This window comes from Schistocerca nitens, chromosome 4 (genome assembly GCF_023898315.1).
Source record: "Schistocerca nitens isolate TAMUIC-IGC-003100 chromosome 4, iqSchNite1.1, whole genome shotgun sequence".
NCBI lineage: Eukaryota > Metazoa > Arthropoda > Insecta > Orthoptera > Acrididae > Schistocerca > Schistocerca nitens.
This window is the reverse complement of record NC_064617.1, coordinates 274,193,993-274,217,439: the sequence shown is the minus strand read 5'-3', so window position 1 is coordinate 274,217,439 and position 23,447 is coordinate 274,193,993.

The window sequence follows — 23,447 nt, the reverse complement described above, 5'->3', positions numbered from 1 at the left end:
ATACAAAGGACGTTTTATCATCACGAAAAGTTACAGTGACTTATAGCTACCTGCTAAATTCAGGGTACTTTCACTCTTTGTTAAAGTTACTCAGAGACCATACTGGCACCGAAAGGGAAATGACGGAGAGGAGACTGAAACACTGAATTCAGTCTTCTGAAACTATTTCACTGAGGAAAAACGGAACAATGTCCCACCTCTCAATCATGGCAGGAACGTTGAAATTGCAAATATTGAGATAAGTTATTGCGGAATAGAAAAGCAAGTAAAGTCACTTTATAGTGAAAAGGAAGCTGAAATAAAAGTAAGATTCTACACCGATAACGAGAAAGAACTCACTCTCCTCGCACAAAAAAATGGTTCAAATGGCTCTGAGCACTATGCGACTTAACTTCTGAGGTCATCAGTCGCCTAGAACTTAGAACTAATTAAACCTAACTAACCTAAGGACATCACACACATCCATGCCCGAGGCAGGATTCGAACCTGCGACCGTAGCGGTCGCTCGGCTCCAGACTGTAGCGTCTAGAACCGCACGGCCACTTCGGCCGGCTTCCTCGCACATTTTCAAGACATCTTTATGTGCTAGTTTCTGAAAGAATACCAAGCGACTGCAGCACACCGTTTCGAATCGCACTATTGTATTGGGCCAAATATAACAGAACAGAGAGGGCGTTAAATAACATAACTTTATTAATTCAGAATTGTCACAGTGGGATTGAATGGCGGACGATAGCTTCGCACATATAAAAGGATGTAAGAGTCCGTCTGATCCGTAATATTTTGCGTGATATGTGAGAGTAACTAACTCTTATTTGGGATGAACACCTTGGCCAATTTTTCCTATGAGTAGTGTGACCACTTTCCCAGACCGGACGCCATGTCGGCAATAGTTTTACATAGAAGAAACTATCAGTGTGGTATAAATATCAAGGAACTACATTTGTAGGCTAAAAGATCTTTTTTGTACATTGATTATTACTCTTCGTACAAATGACGTAACCACAATAATATAAGTGACTTACCTTTCTTCACAAGGCACAGAAACAAAAAAGATTTTACTACAAAGTAACAGAACAGGCTTCCGCTGTCAGTCTCACAAACAAAATGGCGATGCATATAAGAACTCGCCTGACCACTTGTCGACAAGCAGCAGGGCTTCCAGATCAAAAGACATGCAATGCCCACTTTTCCCATCCCGGGCGCTTTACAACACTCTCCTCTAACGATATAATTGCTATTGATTGGTAACATACATAAAGTAGTACGTTATATTAATAAGTAAGTGTAACTGCTATATGAGACACGATCACAAATGTTTGCCAAATATTTTGAATGTCGTTTTCATTTACTCACTGCTCTGTATTACAACAGCCTTAATATGATTTTGTATTACTTGCAACAAATACGTACCACATCTGAATTTGTCCATCTCTATAATGCGCATCAACGAGTCCATGTCACTTCTGTTTGGCATTTATACCACAGCAGATGACCGGCGCTATTTGCGCACGACCGTGACTTGTCAACATCGAAAGACACACAGCAAAATATTCCCTCTTTCATTTCTGTTAACCCTTCAGTGACTGCGCTGCATACCACTCTGCCCCTGACGTAAGCTCACCGGTGAATTCACAAAAATCAATAAAAATTAAGCACATTTTAAAATATTGCAGTCTCTGTAATTGAACAACAAAAATACACGCTTAAGAAGCTCTTGATGTTTTTGGATTCCACTATTAGATGCTAGAAACATATTACTATAAGATACGGCTAAGAACCATGGGCCGAACGAACACTTGATTCGGAGCGCTTGCGGTCCGCCGGTCGCAGTTTGACTACGACTGGCCTAGATGGATGCCATGGTTCTTGGCTTCAGGAAGGCATTTGATACATCTCGGCATATCCGTTTAACGAAAAATAATAGAAAAGAGAACTAGCTTACTGGGTGTCCGATCAGATTTGTTACAGGACTCAGGACTTCCTGTCAGATAGAGCTCAGCACGTTGCACTTAACGAAAAAAAAAATCGAAAGGTTAAAAACTGTTCCAGGATTACCCCAGAAAAGTGTTTGAATCGTTACTGTTTAAAACATACAGTATACGATTAAAAGTACCCACCTACTATAGTTGGAGTCACAAACGATGGCGCACCTTCGTCACGCATTCTCCGGCAGCTAAAGAGCGTTCAGTAGTGTTCTGAGCGCTCTGGTCTGAATGTTGTTCACAGAGCGAGCATAAACGTGACCCTAGTCAGTTATTCATTGAATTTTTATTACATTTGTTGCGAGTTGTTATGGCTAGTAGTGGTGGTAAGTGACAAATTCTACTCAAGTAAGTGAGAGACGTAATTTGCCGGACACACGCTTTTATCAAATGCAAAGCAAACGTACGCGCATACTGAAACTGTCGCTTGGAACCCCCAAAAATACTGCCTCCGACCGTTTCTCGCCCTTCACGAACCGCCGTCGGACTACAGTTGTCATTAATATGTGGAGTGTCCGCCCTTCACCTTTATGGCGGCGTTAATTCAGATGCAGACATTTTCATTGAAGTGTCTCAGCGTCTGTGGAAGGATGACAGGCCATTTTTCTACAAGAGCCGAAACCAGAGTAACTTTTTGATCGCCTCTTGTACGACGTAAGTGCCGCTGCTGTCTACAAGAGACTTCAGCTTTGCGACTTACCCGCAACTACTGCGGCAGTTGACAACCAATATTTTAAAATCGCGATAAAACAAACGCCTACAGCCGTCCTTATGAGTTTTTTTTATGTTGTCGCTACCAACTACGGCTGTAGGTGTTTTTATTTTTCATCACGATAGCAAATGGCCGTCGTCCCAGAGACGTCCTGCTAAAAGGATGGACATACAAAATATTTTAAAAGTCTCACCCTCAATGTTTACTATTTAATATGTTGGAATAACCGCTTTTTATGGTGCTGGTTTTTTTTCTGCTAGGGATGTTGGATCCTCGACTAATCTTAGAATTAGTGGGTTTTATTAACGAAAATCTTCTCATCATTATTTTCATTGTAGGGAATACGTTATGGCCTCAGGTTATGTAACGTGTTTTCACTTCATCTTTCACAATGCATGTATTTTATTCTATTCACTTGTCTTCGTTCCTTATATTATCCATCCTAGAACATTATCAGACAGTTTGAAGAACTCTCGTTTCAGTGGACTGTACTTTCGAAACGCATTTTCTCGTCTGCATTGTGTGGAAAGCTTTGACCCAGAAAATACAAGAGGCCGAAAGTGAAAAGAACTCATCTGACGCAGCTGAACGGCATCGGGGAACTGAGCCTGAAAATGTGGGTTCGCGTCGTTCTCTACACTGTATTGTTCCCCCGCTTCGTGCAATGCGTTTTTCCACTCAAGTGAGCACAATGAAATATTTTCTGCCTCGGCGTTCTCATGCAAATGTTGCAATTGTAATCAGAGACACAGTTTAAAAAAGAAGTACAACTATGCAAATTTACATTACCCACTAAAAGTCTGGTGTTTCCAAATTTTCAGCCATGATACACGAGTTTTGTAGCTTGTAAAATCAAATAAGGAAAAAATAAACACGTTTTGCAATCATATTCCAATTTTTGCCAAAGAAAAATCATTTCTCAGTTTCCCTTATACTAATTCCGTTTTTATTTATTCTGTTTTATTTTCGTTTTCTTTGTGTTCCATTTACTAAATTTTTATATTGACGAATAGACGTCAAGAGGAGAACTTCTAAATTTTCGTTTAGATTTGATCCACTGCTACGAGAAAAAAGTTATATGCCGTTGATACACCACTAAACCAGATTATGACAATTACGGGGAGACTAGTTGGAGATTAAAAGTACGATTTAGTAGCAGCTTTCTCGTAGTGAAGTGGTCTTTCACACGGGAATTCTTTTAAGTTCACATTCCTACAGTTTTACTGTGGTCACCTCATGTAATAAACTGCCTGTCTGTTGCAGAAACATCGTATCGACCGACGCTGTCCGCTGTGGACAATACAAACTTCTACGTCGTAGATGGTGAGTGGATATTGATATCACTTTTTCAATACCGAGAAAGTTGGCAATCAAGTCTTCAGTGCCAAGGTGAGAATATTCCTTTTTTTTAAGTAACTAAAACTAGTGGAAATAAATAATTTCACCTTTTTACAAATTTCTAAATATCAAGGAATAAGGCAACAGAGTCAGCGATTCAGTCTCGAGGTAAGCATGATTTCATTTAAAACTAAAGACCAACAGGAGTAAATAAATTGATTTCAGCTTCACTTACGAAGAACATCTTTTAGACGTAAGATTTTTTTATAATTTTCAGAGCTTCAATTCCCATATTGTACACGTGTCAGCAACTGTGTCTGCACGCAAAGTAAGTATGAATGTTCGGCGTTCAGTAGCCGCTGTTTCTGAAGAGTTGGATGTGGAAGGTGGTTATCATTATCAAAGAAAACGTCACGTTTCTACTTACAGAGATGTTGATGGACTTTTCTGTCGGGTATGAGTGTCACTGAACGTCTACTGTGAAAAATGTGTGGCGCAGATGGTTGGATTTGTTTGCTTTTATTATGAAGTTGTTATTTTCAGAATATGTGGTATGGTTAAACGCCTGGAATATCACTGGTTTAAGTGACAGCACATACAGGCAGCATCACCGCAAGAAAAGGTGAGTGTGTGAGAGAAAGAGAGAAATGATTCGGACATGTTAATTCAAGCTGCGATTACCAGGATGTTTCTCTCGTCAAAATGAGAAAATGACATCAGTGTTGCATACGTGGCTTTACGTTAGTGTGGAATGTATCTGTTGTGTGATCTTCATGATCTTATGTTGCACTGTAGTTATCTTTTGTCTAGGAATCGCTACCTCAAAAACGGCATAAACCATTTCTGAAAAGGGATATCTCTTGGAATATTAAATGAACATATTCAGTGTTTCAATCTTCGCGGTTCGTATCGTCCCGAGGATTCTGCTTCCTGGATTCACATGACAGGTAATACGAATGACGAGGCGTGTACGTCATTAGCAGAAAGCCTGAAACATTTAAGTCAAATGAACAAAAAAATATTTCGTTTCAGCTCCTTTACTCATAAATACGGGGCAACAGAGCAAAACGTGCACCTTGTAGACTGTCTCGGTCTTCACATTCTAGTTTTCTGTGATAAGTTCACCAAATATCTAGACAACAGTCACAGCAATTTAGTTCTCTTTTAAAGACAGTGAAACGCCGCTAAAATGCACCGCCCCGTTAAAATTTAAGCTTGGAATATCGCTACAGAAAAAGAGTTGGGATCATTGATGTCACTCCAAATTATTCACCCCTATGCCTGTTAACACTTGTCGATAACCTTTTTCAGTGCCTTGAAGTATGCTAAACATGTGTATTCTTGTTATGTGGGATACCCAATGCTAGTAAGTACTCATAAAAATTTCTTAGATAACCTCAGCGTGAAAAGGACACGGATGTTATTATTTTTAATAAAGCTACATTGTTTCCGTTCTTATGTATAATATTTCCTGCATCTGCATAGAACGATGCGTTATTTTGTTTTTATGCCGGCTTTTCAGCGAAGAAAGATTTAACAGATTTCCTGGACCGGATTTGAAGAAGGTAACGCGATGTGTAGGGTGTTCCAGAAAATCAAATGAATACTTCAGTGAATCAGAGTTACGTTTCACGGCCTATTTATTTGTTTATTTATTTAATTATTTGTTATTTATTTATTGCTTATTGAGCCCGTCCAGATTAGGGCCTTAAAGCTCTCTCATACGGGTGAAAATTATTGAACTACTTGAAAAAAAGGTAAATTAGTTACAAACTACGCCGTGCACACACTTTATTCAACAAGTAAAAGTCACCACAAATATTCGAATTTAGGTTATGACATGTTCGATACGCCTGCCATCATTGACGATAATGTGGTGCATACGAATAGTGAAATTCTGCATGACCTGCTGAAGTGTCGGAACATCGATGCTGCGGATGACCTCCAAAATGGTTGTTTCCAGCTCAGCAATGGTTTTGGGGTTATTGCTGTACACCTTGTCTTTAATGTAGCCCCACAAAAAGGAGTCGCATGTGTTCAGACCCGGAGAATATGGCAGCCAATCGAGGCCCATGGTAGTGGCCTCTGAGTACCCCAGAGCCAGAATGCGGGCCCCAAAGTGCTCCTCCAGGACATCAAACACTCTCCTACTTCGATAGGATGAGCTCCGTCTTGCATGAACCACATCTTGTCAAAATCAGGGTCACTTTGAAAAATGGGGATGAAATCATTTTCTAAAATCATCACGTACATTTCGGTAGCCACCGACACGCCAGGGAATATTGCGCCTAGTATTCCGTGACTGGACATTACACACCACACAGTCACCCGTTGAGGTTGAAGATACTTCTCGAACGCGAAATGCGGATTCTCGGTCCCCAAATGAGCCAATGTTGTTTTTGGACGAACGCTTCAAAATGAGAGTGGGCTTCGGCGCTACACCAAACCATATTCACATCAAAACTCCCATCATGCCCCGCGACCAACCGTGCAGTTTGAACGTCCTAACACAAACCATTTAGAAGTTCTGATTATTTTATTCCGTATAGTTCAAATAATTGTCACCCTGTTCATCTGACCAGGAACAACACCTGCAGAAAAATATTGCATGACAATCACAATAATAATAAATTACATTACTAATAAAAATAATAATTGGCAGTAGTAATAATGATAATAATAATAATGGTAATAACTCTAGTCATGATGTTAAAATTATGGAGGAATTAACAATTACATTGATTATTTATTACATAACAAACTCAATAATAATAATAATAATAATAATAATAATAATAATATGCATTATAAATGAAAAGCAATAATTGGCAGCAATAATGATAGCACTAATAACAATAATAATAATTAAATTATGGAGGCATTAAGAATGATATTGTCTAGTTTTGCAAATTTGAAGCCTTGTTTGATATTAGAAGAAGCGGAAGGGATAATGAAACAGGAGACGATCGAAATGAAAAAGCCAATGATTGCTAGAAAAGAAGAGAATTTCAATAGAGATCTCTATGGACAAGGGAAGGGAAAAGTGTGTGTGTGTGGGGGGGGGGGGGATGGGGGGGGGGTTGACGAGAGTGAGCTGACAAGAGATAGCTATTGTGACGGAAAGTGAGACAAAAGCTCCCTCTTGAAGTTCGAAAGGATTTTACCTTCTCTAATAGTTCGAGGAAGATTTTACCAATGTCGGGTTCCTGATACAGAAAATGATTTAGAGAACATGGTTGTGTTTTTCAGTGGTACAGAGGATTTTATTTTTTTGAGGACGAGTATTTGTGCTGTGTTATTCAGATAACGGTGTAAGGATTGGAGATAAATAAGAAGGAGTGCATTGGTTGACAAGACGACATAGCAAACACAGGGTATGATAGCTCATCTCCAGCACTGTTGCCATCTGCATTTTCTCCGCGCTTCTAAGAGCAGTGGCAGTCTACGCCTGTGTCCAAGACGCGCGTGCGCTGTCACCAAAATTTTGAGTCAGCATGGAGAAGTGGTTGTCTCCAAGGCGGCTCGCAAGTTTCTCTTGGTGCCGAACTCAAAGTGGTAATTGGCTATGTAATTGTAACCCGTGTTGACGCCAGATTTAAAATAGCTCATTGTTACATCGTTCTTTGCACTTTGCATTCACCTTCACTGACTTCATTGTAATGTAGTTTCTTCTGTAGTATCAAAGTGTACAGAACAGTCTTACACATAAGTTTCTATGTTGTTGTAAAGAATAAATGGCAGAGTTCTATTTTCTATGATGCTTCTCAGTAAGCAGTTCCGTTATAGTGAAAACGGAGCTTTACTTGTAGTGGATATGTGTGTGAAAGCATCGGCCCATTGAAAATGAGAAGCCCACACGAATAACTTTTTGATTGGGTCTATACTGAAGTGCTGCTGGGCTGTAATTACGTATAGGGAGACATAATGAGCAAGCTGACCAAAACATTTATGAACAATATTTAATAATAAATTGTGTTCGTCTCTGTGTCGCTTTCAAATGAGCATTGAGAAGACACGTTTAGAGACAAGAGAAAAGAATATGTTCTCTCAAGTTCTTAGAGAGATAAAAGACATAGACTACGTAGCGACGATCGCTAATGTAACCATTTGTAGGTCTAACGAGATTCAGTTTTTCATTTCTCTGGTAGTAACGTTACGCACTCTCCGCTGAGAGTGCTGCAGAAATTTATTAATGTAGAAAGGAATGACACAGAACTATTGCCAAACATATTGGCAGGTAGTTCAAAGTAACTACAATACGTAATTGAATATATTAAGTTCTCAACTCACTACGCGCAGATGATGTGGCATAATTTTTTCACTACTTTAATTACATTGCCATCACCCTGCGTAGTAACTACCAGTTGTCTTGCAAGTTTGTATATGTAGTTCCACGTTAAATTTAAGTGCACACGCAAAAACAAGCTCCACAATTTAAACAACACGAGAAAATTACACATGTACATTTCATGTTAGATGTGTAGATTACTGAAGTACTCGTTTTTACATTTTCTTGTTTCCGCTGCAACAGTTTCGACGGAAATGCAGCGTGGCTACCGTACGTTAAATGCTTCTGTGCCAGTAATTCTGATGGAGATTAAAGGGTAGTCGCCGTGGGACTGGAGAAGTCTCGGTGCAGCTATGGACGGACAGGCAAGTTTTTGTCGCAGCCGTGGAGCCGGGTCGCAGCGGAGGCAGCAGAAAAGAGATGCAAGAGGATACTGCTCTGCTGTATAGAGTACGGTTACTGCCGCCGCGGGACTGCGGTTACTCCGCCTCTATTTTTATTTTGCTGGCCTCCACTGTCGTTTTTGTGTCAAAGAATTCTCGGTTGCAGTCCTTCGAGAGAAAGAGGACTTGGCGCTCTTAATTAGAGGACTCCCGCGGTTATAAACAGAGCTGCACGATGCTCGTCTGTTACGCCGTTTCTGGCTCACACCGTCTGGCGACTTTACTGGCCTTACTTTCCGCTACGATCTTTCACCGGAAATATCACTCTCATCCTTTACGAAGCTGTGTTTCCTATAATAGGGAAATGTGTTTTTGTTATCATCATCAATACGAAGTGTAATCATGAAGTTTCAATTATCACCTCTCAAGATTCTAAATGTTATCAAAAAATCGAAATGCCTTCCCAGTTACAGCTCATCTGTATGCGCTATAAGTGTTCATTTGCACTTCATAATACGTATATATTTTTGAGATGGTTTTTTTTATTCCGGCAGTACTATTTTGACTATCTGTAATGATGATTCGATCTGTATAAGCGGTAACTGTCCATTTGCCCTTCTTAATACGTATATATTTTTTACATGGTTTTTGTATGTCCGGCAGTACCATTTCCACTACCTGTTACAATGATTTAAAAATGGGTCCCGGCCCAAAAGTAGTCACCGATTAAATAAAAAAAATGATATTTGCAACTTTGCCCGCTTTTCTGACTGAACTATTTTAGATCAATTTTCTTCAATTTCTTAAACAACTGCAGAACAGAGGTAGTCCGTTAGAATTTCTGTATCATTCCCAGTACGAAATTGAAAATAATTATTTTGACTTATCTTGTTACTTGAAGTTCATTACACCTTTCTACATACCGTCGGCACAGCAGGCTTTAGGTATGCAATAATCCTGATGGGTGCAGAAAGGTTGCTGGGTTCATCTAATGTTGAGTCTTAAAGTAAACAATGAAAGTCGGAAGTATTCACATACACAGTTTATACATTTATTACATAGCTTACAACTAATTATGCCTCATGTTATGTTCCTGTTTCCATCTGCTTCCTTGACTATAGGAGAGCCTTTGACTGTGTTGTCTGGGAAAAGTTGTGGCAAGTGCTTTCAGGGTTCGGTGTCCCACCCCACTTGATAGCATTGATCAAAAGTTTGTGCAATAATCACATCGCAGTCGTAAAGACAAGTTCTGGCACGTCTGATTCCTTCAGAGTATCAAAAGGTGTGAGACAGGGTTGTGTCCTATCCCTACAACTGTACAACATCTATGCAGAACACGTCATTAGGAGGCTCTTGATGGATGGACCAAAGGCATCTCACTTGTTGGGAGAACTATCAACAACTTCCGTTTTGCTGATGACACTGTGCATTTAGCCAACAGCGAAGATGAACTTTCTGAGCTACTAACAAGAAAAAAGGACATTAGTCTAGCATATGGATTAGACATCAACCTCAGCAAGTCCAAACTCGTGATAATTGATCGAGAAGAACAGATCCAGCTCACAGGACGATTAAAGGACCTGGAAGTCGTGCATTCCTTCATCTATCTTGGGTCAACCATCTGCAGCACGGGAAGTTGTGAATGAGATAAGAAGACGGATCTCACTACGGCGAGTGGCTATGAAGAAGCTTACCAAGATCTGGCAGAGCACAGCAATAACAAATAGCACAGAGATCCGGCTAGTTGAGGCACTCGTGTTTTCTGTCTTCTTTCATGGTTGCGAAACATGGACACTCAAGGCCATAGACAAACAGCGCATTGATGCGTTTGAGCTTTGTTGCTGGCGTAGGACGCTAGGCATAAAATGGACCGAAAGAAGAACAAATGCGTCCATCATTGAACAACTCGGTATCTCCAGACGCCTTTCTTTTCGAGTCACCAAAAGAATTCTTCAGTTCTTTTGCCATATTGTGAGAAGAGGTGGAGAAAATCTAGAGAAAATAATTTTGATTTTGCAAGGAGAGATCGAGGGCACGAGACCAAGAGGAAGAGCAGCGAGCAGATTGATAGATCAAATCAAGAAGATCACCGGTCTACCTCTTCAGCAGGTACTAAGAGAAGCTGGCAACCGCCCGGGATGGAGACGCTTGGTTCATGGGTCACGACGCTCTGCAATGAGCACAACGACTCATGATGATGATGAAATAATTACAGTCACAACGCAGCATGTGCTTAATACAAAACCATCTTTGACATCTGGCCTCCCTCCAACTTCATACGACAACTTGAAGATAATAAGCCAAGAAGAACACAGATAACACATACATCGAAAAAACCTTTTACATAACATATGAGCTACTTACCGGTAATCTTTTCCGATGTTATTTTGAAAAGTCTATAATTAACAACTGAAATGTCAATAACTTCAAGCATAAGTAAATCTGGATAATTAAATTTTGAAATAAATCGAACACTTGAAATAAAGTTCAGTCATTCGAAAAGTATTATTTATGTTATATTCACTTTTGAAATAACATTCTGTATATAAGTGTACAAAACTTTTTACTGAATGTCATTAGAACGACACGAAATGCAAGTTTAGAGTTTGAAGCTATCTGTATCAAATAGTACTCTTCTGGAGTGTATCGAGCTATCCAGTACATAACGAAAGATTTGTTAAGTCCTAGGACGATTCAGACTGTTAGGGTTCCATAGAAAGTGAAACATCCCCTTTTTAACAATTTTACACGACTGTCCTTAACCTGACACACAATATTTTTTTAGCGCAACGCAATCTGACTTTCAACACACAATGTTTTGTTAGCGCAACGCAATCTGACTTTTCAAAATTCTCTACAAGAGAATGGCCCTGACTAACATTAAACTATACCTTTCACAAATCACTTACCTCACAAAAATCTTCGCTGCTCAAGCTACTGCAATACAGCGAGCGCCACTACTGCCAGCTAAATAAAAGATTCAAACTATGGAAGGCACTAACTACTGATAGGGATAGTTAGCAAATGAAAGATATTAATAGAGAACAAACAATGTATTTACCTTGATATCATGACAAATTACAAAACTCCGCCATCTCTCTCCCCACATCCACCACTGCTGGCGGCTCACCTCCAACTGCGCAACGCTACGAGCTGTTCACAGCCAGCTGCCTAACACTACAATGGTTGAGTATTACAACAATGCAAAGCAGCCACAGACTGCACACGGCACAGCCGGTGATTTTCATACAGAGGTGGCGTTACTAATAAAAAAACCTAAACAGCCTACTTACATAAAGACTATGTAAGTAGGCTGTTTAGGTTTTTTTATTAGTAACGCCACCTCTGTATGAAAATCACCGGCTGTGCCGTGTGCAGTCTGTGGCTGCTTTGCATTGTTGTAATACTCTACCATTGTAGTGTTAGGCAGCTGGCTGTGAACAGCTCGTAGCGTTGCGCAGTTGGAGGTGAGCCGCCAGCAGTGGTGGATGTGGGGAGAGAGATGGCGGAGTTTTGTAATTTGTCATGATATCAAGGTAAATACATTGTTTGTTCTCTATTAATATCTTTCATTTGCTAACTATCCCTATCAGTAGTTAGTGCCTTCCATAGTTTGAATCTTTTATTTAGCTGGCAGTAGTGGCGCTCGCTGTATTGCAGTAGCTTGAGCAGCGAAGATTTTTGTGAGGTAAGTGATTTGTGAAAGGTATAGTTTAATGTTAGTCAGGGCCATTCTCTTGTAGAGAATTTTGAAAAGTCAGATTGCGTTGCGCTAACAAAACATTGTGTGTTGAAAGTCAGATTGCGTTGCGCTAAAAAAATATTGTGTGTCAGGTTAAGGACAGTCGTGTAAAATTGTTAAAAAGGGGATGTTTCAAAAGTTATTTATTGTATATAGAACAGGGACCGGCGCGACCGATGGTTTAGGGTATTTTGCTTGTCTCGGTTAAAATAGATGTTATTTATTTTAAACCAGTAATGTTTATGCGTATAATTTGCATTGGTTTGAAATATTGCGTTATTATAGAAAATGGAAAAAGCGATCGGTGCTATTTTAATAACACTGCTGACAAATACGAGTAACAAACACTTCGGAAAATAACTGGTACAGCATTCTTGAGACAATAGTGCGGTGTGTCGTGACTTAAGATATCCGTGTACGTGCACTTACTGTCGCCTGGTCTATTTGCTAATTTCTCACTGTCATCGCTGGACATCCATTGTATTGCACAATGGTCCCAACCATTGTCTGGAAAAATTTTTACGAGGTGACGTAGCTATGGAGTTCACTGCCTCACTTGCTTCAAAATACTAAATATCGGTCTACCATTTCTATGAAAAAATAAAAGGGAAACAGTAGTAAACATTAATAAATTAAAAACTTATCAACAGTGTATTCATAGAGTACAATGAAACCAAAAAGCACCTGATCTGATACCTGTGTCTTCATAAGTATCCGGACATCCGGCTGAAAATGACTTACAAGTTCGTGGCGCCCTCCATCGGTAATGCTGGAATTCAGTATGGTGTTGGTCCACCCTTACCCTTGCTGACAGCTTCCACTCTCGCGGGCATACGTTCAATCAGGTGCTGGAAGGTTTCGTGGGGAATGGTAGCCCATTCTTCACGGAGTGCTGCACTGAGGAGAGGTATTGATCTCGGTGAGGCCTGGAATGAAGTCGGCGTTCCAAAACACTCCAAAGGTGACTATAGGATTCAGGTCAGGACTCTGTGCAGGCCAGTCTATTACAGGGATGTCATTGTCGCGTAACCACTCCGCCACAGGCCGTGCAATATGAACCGGTGCTCAATGGCGTTGAAAGATGCAATCGCCATCCCCGAATTGCTCTTCAACAGTGGGAAGCAAGAAGGTGCTTAAAACATCAATGTAGTACTGTGCTGTGATACTGCCACGCAAAACAACAAGAGGTGCAAGCCCCCTCAATGAAAAACACGAGCACACCATAACACCATCGCCTCCGAATTTAACTGTTGGCACTACACTCCCTGGCAATGACATTCACCGGGCATTCGCCATACCCACACCCTGCCATCGGATCGCCACATTGTGTACCGTGATTCGTCACTCCACACAACGTTTTTCCACTGTTCAATCGTCCATTGTTTACGCTCCTTACACCAAGCGAGGCGTCGTTTGGCATTTACCGACGTGATGTGTGTCTTATGAGCAGCCGCTCGAACATGAAATCTAAGTTTTCTCTCGTCCGGCCTAACTGTCTTAGTACTTGCAGTGGATCCTGATGCAGTTTGGAATTCCTGTGTGATGGTCTGGGTAGATGTGTGCCTATTGCACATAACGACCCTCTTCAACTGTCGGCGGTCTGTCAGTCAACAGACGAGGTCGGCCTGTACCTTTTTGTGCTGTCTGTGTTCCTTCACGTTTCCACTTCACTACCACATCGGAAACAGTGGACCTAGGGATGTTTAGGAGTGTGAAAATCTCGCGTACAGACTTATGACATAAGTGACACTCAACTATCTGACCACGTTCGAAGTCCGTGAGTTCCGTGGAGCACCCCATTCTGCTCTCTCACGATGTCTTAATGACTATTGACGTGGCTGATATGAAGTACCTCGCAATAGGTGGCAGCACAATGCACCTAATGTGAAGAACGTATGTTTTTGGGGGTGTCCGGATACTTTTGATCACATAGTGTCCCTTTATATGCTTGTAGCCCTTGAAAACGGGCAAATGAACGCAAAGAGCAGAGTTCTTCAAACTCAATTTTCACGCTTTAGTCCTGACTGTTCGTAACGCCTGAATAGTGTTATGAGCACCGATTAAAACATGAATTTTTGAGCACAGATTGAGAAAATTAAAACCTACAGGAAAATATTGGTGACTTTTTTTCAACCACTTTTCACTAGGCTAAGTTTTCTTCTATTTGCCTGTTTAATTTAATATTGTGATTCTATGTATCCTGAAAGTGAGAGAGTCAAAAATTTTCAATCTATTTTCTGTCTCTACATTTATTACAGGAAATAAAGGGAATCGAGAAACAGAAAATGTATTATTTCAGAAACTGGTTACTTTTTGGCGATGTAACAGGTTAAACTGGCGTGGAAAAAAAGATATAATCGAAAAACTGATTATTTCAGCAATAACTACGAAATATAGATAGTTCATCCATCGTGGGACTCAAGAATCTCGACGATATTTGCCTGTTATCGATATCGTTACTGACACTATATCACTCCTGCGAATTCCAAAAGTTTCGAGAGTGCCTTAATTTAAGTTTAAATTTTTGAGTAATTTCGCATTAGCTATTGTAATTACCGAGAAAAAGGGATCTGAACAGACAGACAAACTGACAGTCGGATGAGACATTATTCTTCTGTGTAATATAATTACAAATTAACAATAGTCAGATTTTTTCCCATATTTGTGCTGTGAAACCTTGCTTCTCGTCAAATTTGATGATTCTAGGTAAATGGGAAGTACCATGTGGGTATTCATGAGTGAGTTGGCTACCGTCAAAGTATATGTACAAATGACTGTATCATTTGACTGAGGCTTAAATTTTTTACTCCGCCAAGGGACAATAAACCTCGTACGCGTCATAAATTTCAAACTGATACGTCTACTCATCCCTGAGAAAAAGGCGTGTTAATAGTCGGACAGAGGGACACAGTAGGGATCCTATGAGGCAGGGCCAGACACGGCGTGCCGACTGTGTGAGCTACGTGCAGGTCAGGATTCTGTCTCGGCCTTGCTCCATCCTTCTCGGAACTACCTGCTGCAGAGCGACGTTTCGTTTAGTAGTGAGGTGTGGTATTTTTCGGTTGACACGTTTCTCTTCAGTTCGGCAGAATCGTGGTGTCAGCGCTGTTTACCCTTCGCTGTTTGTTCGTGGTATGAAGGACGTTCACGGGTCCAATGGCTGTTTGCAAGAAAAGAGGCAGTCTAGCGATATATCGTCACAAGTCTTCAAAAATGAACAGAACAACGCACGACATTGCTGAGAGTTCTCAATATACGTTATGCAGTTGCGTAAGCGGCTGGTACTGCAAATTTGCTACGAAACGACATTACAATACAATGCAGAAAGAATTTAAAGAATTAGAGCGAAAAATTACAATGATCGACAAGTGGGGTTCATTGACCTGTACTTCAAGAAGTACTTTGTGCTAAATTTGCAAGCATACTGCATATAAAGAAATAGGTGGCGTGAATAGTCTCACGCATTATTCGACTGTCAGTTGCAATAGTTTTCAATGGAACTGAACGAAGAATATGAAGACTTTACACATTACTGCAAAGTACCCTGGTTTAGTCAAGGGTCATGCTCGGAACGATTTTTCGATTTAAAACTCGCTATTGTTGAATTTATTAAGGAAAAAGAGGACAGGAACGCAAAATTAGAACTGGAATAGACTGCAGACCTTAGATTTGAAGTGGACTTGACTCCACGCTGTTCACACTAAGACACTGCAAGACGCGAAACAACTTTATTATTTGATGGGGATGCATTTAAAAAGAAAATCACATTGTAGATTGGACAAATGCTCACAAACACAGTTCAGTTCCCTAACCTCACTGTCATTAAACAAAATTCGAGTTTTGAAGAATTCACTGTGGCGAAAGATTTACAAGGTTTGTTGACGGTTTGAGGACACTGCAAATCTTACACGTGTTTTCGAGCAATTTTCTAAAGTGTTTCCAGTTTCAGTTGAAAGTGCTCCTGTGCATGTGCACTTGTAGCTGATAGATCTGCATGTTAATGACAAATCCATTTAGGTTCGATACCACACTTGTTAGGGGTTGCAGTTATCGACCGGGGTCCGTACTAGTTTCGCTGGACCCGCGAGTCGAGACGAGCGCCGCTCCGCGGCTTGCAACAAGTCTCCAGTGTGCGCTCTTCCACTCTTGCTCGGGACGTCAAGTAGGAAAGTAATATAGCCTTCAGCTGATAAGAAGCAACCTGTAAAAAGGCGCTTACTTAAAGCATGGCCTATGTGATGCCTCTATAGCTCTCTGTTTGTAATTATAGTCCTCCTGACTATAAAGACTCCTGTAGCACCAGTTAAGTACAATAAATTATTTTTTACGAAATGGCGTCAAATCGAAAGACTTCCACCAGGCGAACGGTCTACCCGACGGGAGGCCCTAGCCACACGACATTTCATTTATACCAACAACTTTGCCGGCAGCTGTGGCCGAGCGGTACTAGGCGTTTCAGTCCGGAACCGCGCTGCTGCTACGGTCGCGGGTTCGAATCCTGCCTCGGGCATGAATGTGTGTGATGTCCTTAGGTTAGTTAGGTTTAAGTAGTTCTAAGTCTAGGGGACTGATGACCTCAGATGTTATGTCCCGTAGTGCTTGGAGCCATTTGAACAATTTACCAACGACTTTAATTATTTTAGTCGTTGTAGACCCCATGCAGACAGCTCCTTGTCGACTTCACTGACAAAACTGCTGTATATGCAAAGAAGAGATTTGTATGATTCTATTTAGCATTGGCCACCAGTCATTCACATTGGCGACGATTCGTTCGTCGTCATCATAACAAAAACCGTCCAGGAAGTATATATTGCTTTGCCCAAGAAGAGTTTCCATGTCTCCATACTGTGGTAGCAAAAGTGCTACAATATTACAATCAACATATGTGTGTGAGAGACCTTTTTTCGATTGTGAATCTAAATAAGTCAAAATTACATAATGATCTGAGGGCGAAAGTCTGTAAAATTGTCTGCATCTGTCTGTATGCCAAAAGTCTGCACCAGATAAAAATTGTATTATATCTGCAGTGTGCCAAAAATAAATAAATAATACTGAACATTCGTTTTGTTTGTGATCTATGTTGTTGAAAAATGCGAAAAATATACCGAGTCGTGTGCAGTGCGACTTTAATGCCACATAAATACGGTGCGTTTTCTGCTTCTCTCTCTTCCCATCCCAACTCCTCAAAAAATGGCTCAAATGGCTCTGAGCACTATGGGACTTAACTTCTGAGTTCAACAGTCCCCTACAACTTGCGCTATGGCACTCGTGCCACGGCATGGCCTGCGAATCTAAATTCTTGGCCACCCATGCTATAATAGTTCCTTTTTATCTCATTGAGATACGATACCCTCAAAATGAGCGATTGACCAGTTATACAACCTGGGAGAAAAAAGTATTTCTGTTTGTTTGCAGCTACTTATGTGCAGAGCTGGTAAACACTGAAATGTCAGAGTCACAGTAGCCCAGCAGGTACTAAACTAGACAGGCCATTAATGAAATGAAGTATCGTGCCGTGATTCGTTTTCGTATTTGAACGGGAACAGCGCTGCAAAAACACTTTAGAGTTCATGGGAGTGGACGGTAACCATGCACCACAATATGGTGGCACATTGGTTAGGTGGTGCAGACGATCTTACTGTGCTTACTGTGGTCAAACAAGCCTGAATGTTGAAGAACATAGCAGTGCACCATCTCTCTGCAAAGCTCTGGGAGTAGTAAGATAAGTGGAGGGCATAGTGCTTGAATACCAATGCATCACAATGGAAACGATAGCGTAAAATTTTAAAATTCGTGGTGGACTAATTTTCAGCAACATGCATGATGTTTCAAACATGACAATGATCGCTGCCTGCTAGGTGCCTCAGATCATCACAATCATTCAAAGTGACCGCCAAACCGAGTAGTAGCGCAATGTTGCAGTTTTGTCAGGCCAATCCATATGACATCTGCAGCCGGCTAATCCCATGAACGAGAGCTCGACATATCAGTATGACTCTGAAAGCAGTGGAAACATGCGGATTTGCCACAACTGAGAAAGACAAAGACCAAATGATTATTACACAAAGTGATACTGAGTGACTTTTAGGATTGCCATGGCGTTATGTTAACAGATTACCGGTATATTCGTATGTGGGAAACCGTCACATTTGATGATGCTGTCACCGGAGGTTGTCACAGAAAACTGTTAAAGGGGGTGTTTTTACTCAACAACAACGACAGACCTCATTTTGTCCAAGACACAGTCACATGTGCTGTTCCTGTGTCGTATCAGATTTTGCCTTACAGTATGTATTCTCCTGCCACGGCATCCAGTGACTTATTCATCATTCCTTGCATGAAGAAACCAGTGAGTGGCAGGCTTTTTCACAATGAAAACGAGTTGTTTACCGCGGGGTTACGTTTTCTAAAAAGCCGAAGGGTCGACATCTACAAACAAGATCTACACCAATTCATCCATCGTTGGGATAAAATATGTTGTACTGAAGGTAGAGTATATCTTCTTCTCGTTCTTCTTGACACGTATCTCCGTATAGAGATTGCTCACAGAGCCTCTTCCAAGCTTCTCTTTTCGCACACAGCCGCATCATTCAGCATTTCCTCCCACTGCAGTCCACTGCGGCCCAGATCATCCTTCACGTGGATCTCCATCATGTTCATCGTCTTCCAATTGGTCCGTACAGATTCTGTCTACGCTAGGGTTCTTGATGGAATCTTTCTCGTCCCATTCTTTTAATGTGACTAAACCATTTAATCCTATGTCCCTCCATAGTTTCTTTCATAGCCATGATCTGCAGGCTGTTTCGTATTGATTCATTTCTTATCCTGCCCTTCTCATCTTACCTAGGTACCTCGTAGAAAGCGCATCTACGTTGCTTGTATTATGCTCAGATCTTTCTTTGTCCAAGTCCAACATTCTATTCCCTAGTTTAAAACTGGCAGACAATATGACTTGTACATTATTATTTTTGTTTTGGCAGTTATTTAAGGATGAATACTCAGGAAGGATTTTTTTCGAGGTCGTAATTAATACTTTATGTCCACACATCGCAAATGTCACGTGGTTGATATTATAATACGTCTTTTGTTCACAGTACAACTATTGACTTCATTGAGGAGCCAGAAATGGCTAAAGCAGAGAATAAGGGCAATGTAAGCCGCGGAACTTCCTATCAAGATACACAGGCTGACAATACATCGGTTTTACATTGCAAGTGGAGGATGGATAAACGTAAGCAAGGACAGTCGAGGAAAAGGGGAATGTAATTTGAGTACTGTTACTGAAATTATCGATACTGTTCACAGATTATTCATGGTTACATAGTGTCATGAGACAGTTATTTATACTGTCGTCAGTACAGATTCCATACAATTCACACCGTTTTTGTAATGTAGATTGTTGTGACAGATGGAATTGTGAGATATCTGAGGTGTAGCTTAGACTGAAAAGTGTTTGCTTGTGAGTCGTAAGGTCCAAAGATGTGGTTTATTATGACATTAACGGCTTTTTAAAGTTTTCCTTCATTACGTCATGAGTGAAAGCAGGTCAAGGCATAGCACGAGGCTACGTTTTACGCCATTATTGACCTCCTACCCAACCTCCCAGTTCTCCTTAGACGAGGCTTGCACTCTTGAAAAGATCTTCTTGTCTTGGGTCAGCGTTCCGAGGCTGTTTTTTTTTTTTTTTTTACAGTTTTCGATAACTTGTGAACTTGATGATGGAAATTCAAAATATGGCGGCGATAATCTAAGCAGCACGCTTGTCCTTAGTTTAAGAACAATTGCACAGACATTCGCGTTTCGAAAGTCCTGGGTTCAAGATATACTATAAGCTGAAGCCTATCATTCCTAAACGCATTGTGGTGGGCATGTCATCAAAGTGGCACATTCTGCTAATGGTAATCTTCGAAAACGGTCTATATAAAGACAGGGGAGCGGCGTTAACCTTCCATGAATCGCATGAAATGTATTGTCATTTTAGAATGTGGACAACGATCAGCTGTCTAATGGAACGACGACAGTGAATGACCGGGACTCGAACCCGGATTTCCCGCTTATCGCTAGCGATCGCCTTACCATTAGGCAATCCGAGCATGGCTCAGAGTGAGACCCAAACTTCCATATGTCGTCAACCATATGTTTACAGCTGCATTCGTACATATATATATATATATATATATATATATATATATATATATATATATATATATATATATATATATTCCCATGCAGGGAACACGTTTTAATTGAAAGTTGCTTGCCCGATTTCGGCGGATAACAAAGATATGGCAGTGCCGGTGTTGTTCCAAACTACACTGCAGTGTTTCTTCGGACATACATTTCGTGTAGGCCTACTTCATAACGGCTGTAGTCGCCGCAGCGCCCGTTCCCTCAGACATGGGTGAATGTCAGAAGGAACTTTGCATTGTAATACGGAACAACAAAGACACTGCTGTATCGCATTTATCCGCCGAAACAGGAGAACCAATTTTCGATTAAAATGTCTCCTCTGTACAGGAAAGTGCATAATAAACGTAAGACTGCAGGTTGTAGATGCACGGTTGACGACAAATGGGAATTTGCGTCTGTCTGTGAGTCTTGCATGGATAGGCAAGTGGCACGCAGTCGGCTTTCAGCCGTGGCACCGTGCGGACGGGCTCGGCACGCCGCGCAGCGATCCGCAAGCGTTGTGGTTTACCCGCTAGCGCGCGGTCGTGTGTCGTTGTATTGACTTACCGACCGGCCATGGCGTTACCATATCCACAAGCTACAATCAAACTAACGTTCAACGCATCGTAGACAAGACCGAAGGCCCATGAATTGCAACGATTTCTTCGAGACGTGATACACATAGAACCGCAAGAACTGATAGGCATATATTTATTTATTGTATCCAGCACAGTGTAACTGAAACTGATTGAAGAAGTGGCCTGTGACAGACTCCTACGACGATCTATCAACGCCTTCTGCTTCTTCCATGCTAACGGTAATGTGCGCGTGGTAGCGGTTGACCATTTTGGTCTGGCGTGCATACCGTACGCATCTTTGAACTACCGTTCGAAGTTCCCGTCAACCTTGTCACTGACGCGCTACAGCCATATGGCACAGTTTGAGTCACACAGAAGAAAAATGGAATACCTTTGAAACGTACGATGTACTTCACGGGGTACGCCAAGAACGTATAAAAATAAGAGGACGTTCCATCATATGTTTTCGTTGGCGTCTGGCGCAGTTGTTATATATGATGACCAACCGAGGACATACTAGGGGTCGCAGCCAGGTGGGTCGTATCCAAACAGAGTGTATGCAGAGCCGCTTCGTCCAAGTGCCCCACAATGAACTTCCTCAACGATCCACGACGTGCTCTCTCCTGCTAACGTATGTGTAGGTGGCACGACATGATGTGATGGATGATTAAAACCTTAAACCATCTCAAGTCGCTACAAGTTCCGTAGGAGAGCCAGCACCGACGGCGACGACGACGCCACCGCAGCCGAACGGAGCCGATATTCCTGCAGCCTCGTAAGCCTTGGCGGTTACGATGGTAGACAGATTTCAAGCAGCATACGGACAGTTCGTGAGCGCCAGTCTTCTTTTTAAAGTCTGATATGCCACCCTGCCACTGTCTCATCGGGAGGGCGGTGTCGGCTTAATTCATGTCTATAACTGTGCGCGAGTGCTCTATCTAAGTACTAAGCGTTGGACGTGGACCTCTGCCCACGCCAATATGAAGGGCACCACGCTCTTCACAGCTACCGGTTTTCGGGACACATTTCACCGGCATTCGCCCGCATCAGAGAGTTGTTGATTGACCTCAGCGGCTTTCGATTGGACCTTCAGTCGCCACGAATGCCCAGCACGAAACCCTATTATCGCCTTTGCCAACAGCTACAACCCATTAAGATGGTCGCACCCAGACACCCCAAAGGTGACTGGAACACGGTGTGGCGAGCAGTACACACGCCTTTCCTACCTACGGCGGTGCTTTCGTTGTGGCACGGGGTGTGAACGATATTAATGAAAAATACTGTATTATATCCTGATGTTTCAACACAAGGCCAAGCGAAACACTGTCTTTATTTCCAACGATACCTCATGCTAGAATCATCAGGGAATAAGAAATTATTTCTTCTTTATTCGGCACAATTCCGCTGTTGGACACCGCTCGTACAGCGTCACTTCATATCCCATCACCTGGTGGCCGTGTGTATTTCCAGAGTAGGACTATTAATTTTTTCCTGATTAAACAGTGCAGTTACTTATGGTAGAATGAAACTGCAGTGTGGACAGAGTTCCAACAACGCCTTCAACAAAAATTCAGCGTTGCAAAACTTATCTGAAAATTCAGATAAATTTAAAATACAAATTTCTCTACGTTCAAGCCGTGCTGGGTAGCCGCGCGGTCTGAGTCGCCTTGTCACGGTCCGCGTGGTCCCCCCCCCCCCCCCCCCCCCTGTCAGAAGTTCGAGTTCTCCCTCGGACATGGGCGTGTGCGTTGTCCTTTGCGTAAGTTAGTTTAAGTTAGATTAAGTAGTGCGCAAACTTACTGACCACTGACCTCAGCAGTTTGGTCCCACAAGACATCACCACATACTCCCAATTATTTTTCTTTGTGTTCTGAGATGGTGCAGTGAATATAACATGGTTGAAGCATCAACCCTCAACATAGGACGCACTTAATTTTGTTGTGAATGTGAAACGTCCCCTTTAGTAATACGGGCTTTACAAAAGAATCGAAAAAACATATACATCAGTGTTACAGGAATTATGACATAAGTACATACATAAAAGATCAGAATAACTTTTGAAACATCAACTTCACACATGAGCAACAAAACAGAAAAAATAATGTCTAAACATCTTTACAAAGTAAATAACATATTATTAGAACAACTCTACAACATAACTCTTATCAGCTAAACACATAAAGACAGGAAAAACACAAATACACAAGGGTACACAAACACATAGCGGAATAACACAAAAGGAAAGGACAGGG